The following is a 13,110-nucleotide window of genomic DNA, read 5'->3' as shown; positions in this document are numbered from 1 at the left end:
GGAGGTGCCATCCATTCGGCACTCGGTCATCGGTGATTTGGATCACGGCGAGTACGACTCCATCAACCCCGTTCATTGGAACGCTTCCGCTCGCGATCTACAAGGGTATGTAGATGCACTCCTTTCCCCTCGTTGCTCGTATACTCCATAGATGGATCTTGGTGATGCGTAGGAAATTTTAAAATTCTGCTACGATCCCCAACAGTGGTATCAGAGCCAGGCTATGCGTAGTTACTATGCACGAGTAGAACACAAAGCAGTTGTACTAGTCTTATCTTGTTTCGGCGGTATTGTGGGATGAAGCGGCCCGGACCGACCTTACACGTACGCTTACGTGAGACAGGTTCCACCGACTGACATGCACTAGTTGCATAAGGTGGCTAGCGGGTGTCTGTCTCTCCCACTTTAGTCGGAACGGATTCGATGAAAAGGGTCCTTATGAAGGGTAAATAGAAATTGGCATATCACGTTGTGGTTTTACGTAGGTAAGAAACGTTCTTCCTAGAAACCTATACAAGCCACGTAAAAACTTGCAACAACAATTAGAGGACGTCTAACTTGTTTTTGCAGCAAGTACTATGTGATGTGATATGGCCAGAAGATGTGATGAATGATATATGTGATGTATGAGATTGATCATATTCTTGTAATAGGAATCACGACTTGCATGTCGATGAGTATGACAACCGGCAGGAGCCATAGGAGTTGTCTTTATTTTTTGTATGACCTGCGTGTCATTGAATAACGCCATGAAAATTACTTTACTTTATTGCTAAACGCGTTAGCCATAGAAGTAGAAGTAATCGTTGGCGTGACAACTTCATGAAGACACAATGATGGAGATCATGGTGTCATGCCGGTGACGAAGATGATCATGGTGCCCCGAAGATGGAGATCAAAGGAGCAAAATGATATTGGCCATATCATGTCACTATTTGATTGCATGTGATGTTTATCATGTTTTGCATCTTATTTGCTTAGAACGACGGTAGTAAGTAAGATGATCCCTTATAATAATTTCAAGAAAGTGTTCCCCCTAACTGTGCACCGTTGCGAAGGTTCGTTGTTTGGAAGCACCACGTGATGATCGGGTGTGATAGATTCTAACGTTCGCATACAACGGGTGTTGACGAGCCTAGCATGTACAGACATGGCCTCGGAACACACGCAATACACTTAGGTTGACTTGACGAGCCTAGCATGTACAGACATGGCCTCGGAACACAGAGGACCGAAAGGTCGAGCATGAGTCGTATGGAAGATACGATCAACATGAAGATGTTCACCGATCTTGACTAGTCCGTCTCACGTGATGATCGGACATGGCCTAGTTAACTCGGATCATGTTTCACTTAGATGACTAGAGGGATGTCTATCTGAGTGGGAGTTCATTGAATAATTTTATTATATGAACTTAATTATCATGAACTTAGTCTAAAATCTTTACAATATGTCTTGTAGATCAAATGGCCCACGTTGTCCTCAACTTCAACGCGTTCCTAGAGAAAACCAAGCTGAAAGATGATGGCAGCAACTATACGGACTGGGTCCGGAACCTGAGGATCATCCTCATAGCTGCAAAGAAAGATTATTTCCTAGAAGCACCGCTAGGTGAAGCACCAATCCCAGAGAACCAAGATGTTATGAACGCTTGGCAATCACGTGTTGATGATTACTCCCTCGTTCAGTGCGGCATGCTTTATAGCTTAGAACCGGGTCTCCAAAAGCATTTTGAGAAAAATGGAGCATATGAGATGTTCGAAGAGCTGAAAATGGTTTTCCAAGCTCATGCCCGGGTCGAGAGATATGAAGTCTCCGACAAGTTCTTCAGCTGTAAAATGGAGGAAAATAGTTCTGTCAGTGAGCACATACTCAGAATGTCTGGATTACACAACCGCTTGTCTCAGCTGGGAGTTAATCTCCCGGATGACGCGGTCATTGACAGAATCCTTCAGTCGCTTCCACCGATCTACAAGAGCTTTGTGATGAACTTCAATATGCAGGGGATGGAAAAGACCATTCCTGAGGTATATTCAATGCTGAAATCAGCGGAGGTGGAGATCAGAAAGGAACATCAAGTGTTGATGGTGAATAAAACCACTAAGTTCAAGAAGGGCAAGGGTAAAAAGAACTTCAAGAAGGACGGCAAGGGAGTTGCCGCGCCCGGTAAGCCAGTTGCCGGGAAGAAGTCAAAGAATGGACCCAAGCCTGAGTCTGAGTGCTTTTATTGCAAGGGAAGTGGTCACTGGAAGCGGAACTGCCCCAAATACTTAGCGGACAAGAAGGCCGGCAACACCAAAGGTATATGTGATATACATGTAATTGATGTGTACCTTACCAGTACTCGTAGTAGCTCCTGGGTATTTGATACCGGTGCGGTTGCTCATATTTGTAACTCAAAACAGGAACTGCGGAATAAACGGAGACTGGCAAAGGACGAGGTGACGATGCGCGTCGGGAATGGTTCCAAGGTCGATGTGATCGCCGTCGGCACACTACCTCTACATCTACCTACGGGATTAGTTTTAAACCTCAATAATTGTTATTTAGTGCCAGCTTTGAGCATGAACATTGTATCTGGATCTCGTTTAATTCAAGATGGCTACTCATTTAAATCTGAGAATAATGGTTGTTCTATTTATATGAGAGATATGTTTTATGGTCATGCCCCGCTGGTCAATGGTTTATTATTGATGAATCTCGAACGTGATGTTACACATTCATAGTGTGAATACCAAAAGATGTAAAGTTGATAACGATAGTCCCACATACTTGTGGCACTGCCGCCTTGGTCACATTGGTGTCAAGCACATGAAGAAGCTCCATGCAGATGGACTTTTGGAGTCTCTTGATTACGAATCATTTGACACATGCGAACCATGCCTCATGGGTAAGATGACCAAGACTCCATTCTCCGGAACAATGGAGCAAGCAACCAACTTATTGGAAATCATACATACCGATGTGTGCGGTCCAATGAGTGTTGAGGCTCGCGGAGGATATCGTTATTTTCTCACTCTCACTGATGACTTAAGTAGATATGGGTATGTCTACCTAATGAAACACAAGTCTGAAACCTTTGAAAAGTTCAAGGAATTTCAGAGTGAGATTGAGAATCAACGTGACAGAAAAATAAAATTCTTACGATCAGATCGTGGTGGAGAATATTTAAGTCACGAATTTGGTACACACTTAAAGAAATGTGGAATCGTTTCACAACTCACGCCGCCTGGAACACCTCAGCAAAACGGTGTGTCCGAACGTCGTAATCGCACTCTATTGGATATGGTGCGATCTATGATGTCTCGTACCGATCTACCGCTCTCATTTTGGGGCTATGCTTTAGAGACTGCCGCATTCACTTTAAATAGGGCTCCGTCGAAATCCGTTGAAACGACACCGTATGAATTATGGTTTGGGAAGAAACCTAAGCTGTCATTTCTAAAAGTTTGGGGATGCGATGCTTATGTCAAGAAACTTCAACCTGAAAAGCTCGAACCCAAGTCGGAAAAATGCGTCTTCATAGGATACCCTAAGGAAACCATTGGGTATACATTCTACCTCAGATCTAAAGGCAAGATCTTTGTTGCCAAGAACGGGTCCTTTCTGGAGAAAGAGTTTCTCTCGAAAGAATTGAGTGGGAGGAAAGTGGAACTTGATGAGGTCATAGTCACCCCTTCCGAACCGGAAAGTAGCGTAGCGCGGGAAGATGTTCCTGTGGTGCCTACACCGACTGGGGAGGAAGTTAATGATGATGATCATGAAGCTTCGGATCAAGTTGCTGCTGAACTTCGTAGGTCCACAAGGACACGTTCCGCACCAGAATGGTACGGCAACCCTGTCCTGGAAATCATGTTGTTAGACAACGGTGAACCTTCGAACTATGAAGAAGCGATGGCGGGCCCGGATTCCGACAAATGGCTAGAAGCCATGAAATCCGAGATAGGATCCATGTATGAAAACGAAGTATGGACTTTGACTGACTTGCCCGATGATCGGCGAGCCATAGAAAACAAATGGATCTTTAAGAAGAAGACAGACGCGGATGGTAATGTGACCATCTATAAGGCTCGACTTGTCGCTAAGGGTTATCGACAAGTTCAAGGGGTTGACTACGATGAGACTTTCTCACCCGTAGCAAAGCTGAAGTCCGTCGGAATCATGTTAGCAATTGCCGCATACTATGATTATGAGATATGGCAGATGGACGTCAAAACGGCATTCCTTAATGGCTTCCTTAAGAAAGAATTGTATATGATGCAGCCGGAAGGTTTTATCGATCCTAAGAATGCTAACAAAGTATGCAAGCTCCAGCGCTCAATCTATGGGCTGGTGCAAGCATCTCGGAGTTGGAACATTCGCTTTGATGAGATGATCAAAGCATTTGGGTTTACACAGACTTATGGAGAAGCCTGTGTTTACAAGAAAGTGAGTGGGAGCTCTGTAGCATTTCTCATATTATATGTGGATGACATACTATTGATGGGAAATGATATAGAATTCTTGGAAAGTATAAAGGCCTATTTGAATAAGTGTTTTTCAATGAAGGACCTTGGAGAAGCTGCTTATATATTAGGCATCAAGATCTATAGAGATAGATCAAGACGCCTCATTGGTCTTTCACAGAGTACGTACCTTGACAAGATATTGAAGAAGTTCAATATGGATCAGTCCAAGAAGGGGTTCTTGCCTGTATTGCAAGGTGTGCAATTGAGCACGGCTCAATGCCCGACCACGGCAGAAGATAGAGAAAAGATGAGTGTCATCCCCTATGCCTCGGCCATAGGGTCTATTATGTATGCCATGCTGTGTACCAGACCTGATGTAAACCTTGCCGTAAGTTTGGTAGGAAGGTACCAAAGTAATCCCGGCATGGAACACTGGACAGCAGTCAAGAATATCCTGAAGTACCTGAAGGGGACTAAGGATATGTTTCTCGTTTATGGAGGTGACGAAGAGCTCGTCGTAAAGGGTTACGTCGACGCTAGCTTCCACATAGATCTGGATGACTCGAAGTCACAAACCGGATACGTGTATATTTTGAATGGAGGAGCAGTAAGCTGGTGCAGTTGCAAGCAAAGCGTCGTGGCGGGATCTACATGTGAAGCGGAGTACATGGCAGCCTCGGAGGCAGCACAAGAAGTAGTCTGGATAGAGGAGTTCATTACCGACCTAGGGGTGATTCCCAATGCGTCGGGCCCGATGACTCTCTTCTGTGACAACACTGGAGCTATTGCCCTTGCGAAGGAGCCCAGATTTCACAGGAAGACCAGGCATATCATGCGTCGCTTCAACTCCATTCGTGAAAGTGTTCAAAATGGAGACATAGATATTTGTAAAGTACATACGGACCTGAATGTAGCAGATCCATTGATTAACCTCTCCCTAGAGCAAAACATGATCAACACCAGGACGCAATGGGTGTTCGATTCATCACAATGTAACTAGATTATTGACTCTAGTGCAAGTGGGAGACTGTTGGAAATATGCCCTAGAGGCAATGATAAATGGTTATTATTATATTTCTTTGTTCATGATAATTGTCTATTATTCATGCCATAATTGTGTTATCCGGAAATCGTAATACATGTGTGAATACATAGACCACAACGTGTCCCTAGTAAGCCTCTAGTTGACTAGCTTGTTGATCAACAGATAGTCATGGTTTCCTGACTATGGACATTGGATGTCATTGATAACGGGATCACATCATTGGGAGAATGATGTGATGGACAAGACCCAATCCTAAGCATAGCTCAAAGATCGTGTAGTTCGTTTGCTAGAGCTTTTCCAATGTCAAGTATCTTTTCCTTAGACCATGAGATCGTGCAACTCTCGGATACCGTAGGAGTGCTTTGGGTGTGCCAAACATCACAACGTAACTGGGTGACTATAAAGGTACACTACGGGTATCTCTGAAAGTGTCTGTTGGGTTGGCACGGATCGAGACTGGGATTTGTCACTCCGTGTGACGGAGAGGTATCTCTGGGCCCACTCGGTAAGGAAACATCATAATGATGAGCTCAATGTGACTAAGGAGTTAGTCACGGGATCATGCATTACGGTACGAGTAAAGAGACTTGCCGGTAACGAGATTGAACAAGGTATTGGGATACCGACGATCGAATCTCCGGCAAGTAACATATCGATTGACAAAGGGAATTGTATACGGGATTGATTGAATCCTCGACATCGTGGTTCATCCGATGAGATCATCGTGGAACATCTGGGAGCCAACATGGGTATCCAGATCCCGCTGTTGGTTATTGACCGGAGAGGCGTCTCGGTCATGTCTGCATGTCTCCCGAACACGTACGGTCTACACACTTAAGGTTCGGTGACACTAGGGTTGTAGAGATATGAGTATGCGGAAACCCGAAAGTTGTTCGGAGTCCCGGATGAGATCCCGGACGTCACGAGGAGTTCCGGAATGGTCCGGAGGTGAAGAATTATATATAGCAAGTCTAGTTTCAGCCACCGGGAAAGTTTCGGGGGTTATCGGTATTGTACCGGGACCACCGGAAGGGTCCCGGGGGTCCACCGGGTGGGGCCACCTATCCCGAAGGGCCCCATGGGCTGAAAGGGGAAGGGAACCAGCCCTTAGTGGGCTGGGGCGCCCCCCTTTGACCTCCCCCTGCGCCTAGGGTTGGAAACCCTGGGGGTGGGGGCGCCCCACTTGCTTGGGGGGGAAGCCACCCCCCTTCCCCCTTAGCCGCCGCCCCCCCTTGGAGATCCCATCTCCCAGGGCCGGCGCCCCCCCAGGGGTCCTATAAATAGTGGGGGGGAGGGAGGGCAGCAGGACCACAGCCCCTAGCGCCTCCCTCTCCCCCTGCAACACCTCTTCCTCCCGCTAGTGCTTGGCGAAGCCCTGCCGGGATCCCGCTACATCCACCACCACGTCGTCGTGCTGCTGGATCTCCATCAACCTCTCCTTCCCCCTTGCTAGATCAAGAAGGAGGAGACGTCGCTGCTCCGTACGTGTGTTGAACGCGGAGGTGCCGTCCGTTCGGCACTCGGTCGTCGGTGATTTGGATCACGGCGAGTACGACTCCATCAACCCCGTTCATTGGAACGCTTCCGCTCGCGATCTACAAGGGTATGTAGATGCACTCCTTTCCCCTCATTGCTAGTATACTCCATAGATGGATCTTGGTGATGCGTAGGAAATTTTAAAATTCTGCTACGATCCCCAATACTTTTTCTTATGGAGCTCGCAGAATGATGAACTCTTTGCCACCCCTTCAGATGTGGGTGGTGAAGAAAAATAACTAATCTCTTATGCAGGGTCAGGTCTCCAGACGAACTTAAACGTCTGAAGAATTTGCTGGAGACCTGAATATGCTTGAAAGGAGGCAAGCTAATCATGAAGAAATGAATTTTCATTTCTCACATCCTCATATTGTTATACCTATTCTATTGCTTGATGGAATCGATCTGATGAAATTGATGTCATATTCTTCATTGATGAAGTATATGAGTTCGTAAGCTGCACTAATTCATATGCAGGATGATCAACCCAAAGACACTGAGTGGGTCCTCGATAGTGGATGTACAGATCACATGACTGGTGACAAGAACTTATTGATGGACGCTCCCTTATCTCCATCGCATCTGAAGCATATCACCTACGCTGACAAAGGCAAAAGCAAGGTATTGGGTCTAGTTAAGGTTGCTATCTCGAATGATCGACACATGGACAAAGTCATGCTTCTCGAGTCCTTAGGATTCAACCTCATATCAGTCTCAATGCTTTGTCATCTTGATATGGTTGTTATATTTGGCAAGTATCGTTGTGTTGTGATCATGGAAACTGACCATTCCAAAGTCTTCGAAGGCTTTAGGAGAGGAGACCTATATATTGTTGATTTCTCTACAGGACCACAACCCTGCCACATGTCTACTTGCAAAAGCTTCAGAAGGCTGGCTATGGCATCGACGACTTGGTCATGCTGGCATGAGGAACTTGCACACTCTCGTGAAGAAAAAACATGTCATTGGCATCGAGGATGTCAAACTCCTCAAAGACCACCTGTGTGGAGTCTGTGAAGCTGGAAAGATGACCAAGGCCAAGCATCCCGCGAAGACTATCATGACTACCACTCGTCCATTTGAATTGCTTCAGATGGACCTCTTTTGTCCTAATCTCTATTCTGCATTCACTAATGAAGCATCTCTATATGGCTTTGTTATTGTTGATGATTACTCTCGATACACATGGATGCATATCGTCACTTACAAACGTGAAGTGCAGGAAGTCTTCAAACGATTTTCCTCAAGGGCTTCAACCAACTTTGGTGTGAAGATCAAGCACATCAGAAGTGACAATGGAACCGAGTTCAAGAATACGGGTCATGATGACTATCTTGATGAACTTGGTATTAATCATGAGTTATCTTCTCCTTATACTCCTTAGTAGAACGGCGTCATGGAGCGCAAGAACCGGACTCTCATTGAGATGGCTCGCACTATGCTTGACGAATACAAGACGCCTCGTCACTTTTAGATTGAGGCAATTGATACTGCGTGCCACATCATCAACAGGGTATATCTTCACAAATTCTTCAAAACGACCTCATATGAACTCCTCACTGACAAGAAACCCAATGTGAGTTATTTCAAAGTCTTCGGTGATAAATGTTGGATTAGAGATCCTCATCACAATTCTAAATTTGCACCGAAAGCACATGAAGGTTTTATGCTTGGTTACGGAAAGGACTCGCACACCTATAGAGTCTTCAACAAATTTCACCACAAGGTTGTTGAAACTGTAGATGTGCGGTTCGATGAAACTAATGGCTCACAAAGAGAGCACCTACCTCCTGTGCTAGATGAAAAATCACCTGAGGAATCCATCAAGTTCAAGGCTACTAAGGATGTCATTCCTATTGAAGAATCTGCTGAAGAAGTCATTCCAGATCGTGAAGAACATCAAGCTGGTGCACCTGAAGAAAATGGATCTGAAGAAAATGCTGAGCAAATTCCTCATCGTCAACCAACTCATCCTCGCGTCGCAAATGAAGTGCAGATTGAGAAAATCATCATCGACATCAACGCACCAGGTCCCCTCACACACTCAAAAGCTTCACATTTGTCTAACTTTATGGGCACTTTGCTTTCGTCTCTATCACAAAGCCCACTAAGGTAGATGAAGCATTTTTGGAGCCTGAGTTGATTCAAGCTATGCAAGAGGAATTGCATCAATTCAAGCTCAACAACGCCTGGGAACTTGTCAAGCGACCAGATCCTCGCAAGCACAATATCATCGGCACCAAATGGATCTACCGCAACAATCAAGATGAAAATAGCCTTGTGGTGAGGAATAAGGCATGGCTTGTACCTCAAGGCTACACACAAGTTGAAGGAATTGATTTCGATGAAACTTTTGCACCTGTTGCTAGACTTGAGGCTATTCGCATATTACTTGCTTATGCTAACCATCACAATATAATCTTATATCAAATGGATGTGAAAAGTGCATTCCTCAACGGTAAGCTTGAGGAAGAAGTATATGTTGCTCAACCCCCAGGTTTTGAAGATCCAAAGCATCCTGACAAAGTCTTCAGACTCAACAAGGCCCTCTATGGCCTCAAGCAGGCCCCTCGGGCGTGGTATGATACCTTGAAGGAATTCCTCATGAAGAAAGGCTTCAAACCCGGTTCACTTGACCCAACTCTTTTCACCAAAACTTATGATGATGAGTTATTCGTGTGCCAAATATATGTTGATGGTATCACCTTTGGCTGTACTGACCAATGTTACAGAGATGAATTTTCTTATACGATGAGTGAAGAATATCAAATGTCTCAGGAGAAATACCTCAAGGATGTATTGAGGAAATTCGGCATGCAAGATTGCAAAGGCGTCAAAATCCGTATGCCAAAAAATGGCCATCTATGCACTGATGAAAATGGTATTGACTTCGATCAAAAGGTATACCGCTCCATGATTGGCTCTTTATTGTATTTATGTGCATCTAGGCCAGATATTATGCTTAGTGTTTGCATGTGTGCCCAATTTCAAGCAACACCGAAGGAATCACACCATAAGGCTGTGAAGCATATTCTTCGATATCTAGCTCACACTCCAACACTTGGATTATGGTATCCCAAGAGCTCGGCTTTTGATCTCATTGGATATTCAGACTCTGACTATGCTGGTGATCGTGTGGACCGCAAGTCAACATCAGGCACATGCCATTTCTTCGGACGATCCTTGGTATGTTGCTCCTCGAAGAAACAGAACTGCGTATCACTGTCAACCGCTGAAGATGAGTACATTGCTGCTTGTTCGTGTTGTGGTCAATTGCTATGGATGAAGCAAACCCTCAAGGACTACGGCATCAATGTGAAGAATGTGCCTCTCTACTATGACAATGAGAGTGCCATCAAGATTGCTCATAACCCAGTTCAGCACTCGAAGACAAAGCACATTCAGATTTGTCATAATTTTTTTCGTGATCATGTGTTGAAGGGCGACATCTCTATCGAGCACGTGAAGACTGAAGAACAGCTAGCCGACATCTTCACAAAGCCCTTGGATGAGAAGAGATTTAGCAAGTTGCGGTGTGAGCTAAATATCTTAGAATCTGTGAATGTCTATTGAAAAGGACACACATCCTAACACTTATGCAAAATTGATGACTTAGATATGCAACACACGAAGTAACGTTTTTCTTCAATCAATGAAGACTAACCCTCTAAATGTGAAGAAATTAATAAAGAATTTGATTCTCAAAGCCCTACAACAATTGTACGCGGCGTCTGAAATCATCATTCTTATACGGTTGGTTACGCCACCAACAAAAGTTGAAAATCTTCAATTTGAGTTTTTCTTCAGTTTTGAAATTCTTCAGTTGTTCAATTTCTTCAACTTTACAATGTCTTCACTCTTTCCGTCGTTGTTCTTCATTGAATATATATATATATATATATATATATATATATATATATATATATATATATATATATATATATATATATATATGACTCCTGTTTTATACTCCCAAGAGTCTGTACTCCCACCTAAGTGGATAGGGTAGATGGATATACCCAATATGTTCTGAGCTAACCGTACCGTTTAGGCATGCATAACTACTTACTATAGATAAGGCGCATGCAGCCGGTGCCTTTAGTTAAAAAAATTAGGATAACGTCGGCACATCCATCACATAGGTACCTTGATATTTTTCTAGAACATAAAAAGTAGTATATGACATGCATATGAATCATGCGCTAGGAATTACTAGTCTGCTAGTAATTGACGGCTGTGTATATTTGAACCTCTCCTAAAAATTGGTATTTGTGAAACAATAAAAAGAGTATGGAGGTATATCTTACATTTGCATGAGTATATATTGTTTTTTAAAGAGTATAAACTTCATTTAAGGGGTATACTGGCGTTCTTAAGGGGTATGTACAGAATTTGGTTCAAATGAGTACATAAAGAATTTATTTTCAAAGGACTACATACTAACTTTTTAAAGGAGTATATGCAGTATAAAGTTTTTAAAGGAGTATATAATTATTTTCTAAGGAGTATAAACTGCATTTTTATTTATAAGGAGTATATACTTTTTTTTGAAAGAGTATGCACTGACATTCTTAGGAGTATATACTGACTTTTTTTGAAGGAGTATGTACTTTTTTTTCTTAAAGAGTATGCTCTGACTTTCTTAGGAGTATATACTGACTTTTTTTGAAGGAGTATATACAATATTAGTATTAATTTTATATAGTATTGTACTGCACATTTTACGAAGAGTATATACCCTGCCCTTCTTTATATCCTGCCGTTTTAAAGAGTATATATCTTTATCTTGATGGAGGGACCATATATTGCTTAGCATACATCATCAGGATAACCAAATGAGTATACACTGTTAGTTTCATAGGATTACATATACTGTTATATGTTACGTAGCCTCCAACGAGCTATACATATATACTACTCAAGTGTTACAAGTGATTTCCATGTTGCTTCATCAAGTGTACGTAAATGTATTGCTACAAATATGGCCTTCATGCGTGGAACAAAGCTCTTGGTTCTCCAAATCGAATCTACATGCATTAAGCAATGAGAGAAGTGGTTGCTGGCCAGACGCCACCGGTGAGAGGTTCCTGTTGTCTGGCCCATATAAATTGGCACCCTTTCTTTGGCAAAGAAATAATCTGCACCGAAACCAAATTAAGATACTAGTCCTTGTGCAGTTGACCATATAGTTGATTCAAAATTGCTCATCACAGAAGCTAGAGTTGTAATATATATCTCATGGTAATAAGAGATTCAAGATGCCATCAATTTACTGAGCGGAAGTAGCAAAAGATACTACGGTCTTGAATTTGCACGAACAAAAAAATATTACCTTGTGATTCCATTAACCATGTAGTGGAGAAGAACTGGAGACCCATCCAGCGATCGCTCGATCCAAACGTTCGGCGCAGGCGGCGAAGACCTCGTGCAGTACCGAATGATCAATGAAAAATGATGCATGTACCTTGATACTCACATGTCCCTAATCTTACCGATTGACGCCAAGACGATGGTCACCAGATCTAATCTTTGTCCTCAAGCTGCCGCCGGCCGCATGTTGTGCGCTAGCCGTTGTCCATCTCCAATGCCAGTACAAGGTCAGACTACACAACAACATAGCATTACTCCGTCAGATTTGATCAAAATATATAAGAAATTGAATAGACGCACGAAATACATGATCTGTACATGGATATGGATGATGAGACAAGTAAGGTTTGCCATTATTTTCTTGGTCACCGCACCGCATATCTTGGCGTCGTCGTCGTCGGACGTTGTCACCGCCGCCGCCGCCGCCGACCGCTGTGCTATGCAGGCGAGGGATGCGATGGCCATAAAAGGAGTTGTATTCCCGTGAGAAACAGAACCCCTATAAGTATGGATCGTCAACAAACTTCCAATTAGATGTACGGTGTTTTTTATTATTTCTCTAAAATAAAAAAAAACTAAAATGCGATGGCCATTTGAGACACCTAGGTGCCCAGGCTCCTTGCTTGTCTACCATCGGATTGCTTTAGGATGTGTGCGTTGTGTTAGGTATAGACGCTAACGGGTATACCCGTTTGTAGTATTAAATATGGA

At 43.5% G+C, this 13,110-nt stretch overlaps 1 long non-coding RNA gene across 1 annotated transcript; it reads right to left on the bottom strand.

Annotated features, from left to right (window-relative positions):
• Positions 1–11,830: 11,830 nt before the first annotated feature.
• On the bottom strand, positions 11,831–12,858 carry LOC123124865 (uncharacterized). The gene is made up of 3 exons (XR_006461238.1): positions 12,718–12,858; positions 12,362–12,632; positions 11,831–12,167 (listed from the first exon to the last, which is right to left on the bottom strand). It is a non-coding gene; the product is annotated as an uncharacterized lncRNA (long non-coding RNA).
• Positions 12,859–13,110: the final 252 nt, after the last annotated feature.

Source organism: Triticum aestivum, chromosome 5D (genome assembly GCF_018294505.1).
Source record: "Triticum aestivum cultivar Chinese Spring chromosome 5D, IWGSC CS RefSeq v2.1, whole genome shotgun sequence".
Lineage (NCBI taxonomy): Eukaryota > Viridiplantae > Streptophyta > Magnoliopsida > Poales > Poaceae > Triticum > Triticum aestivum.
Note: the sequence above shows the minus strand (reverse complement) of the source record. Positions and strands in the feature narration are given on the sequence as shown.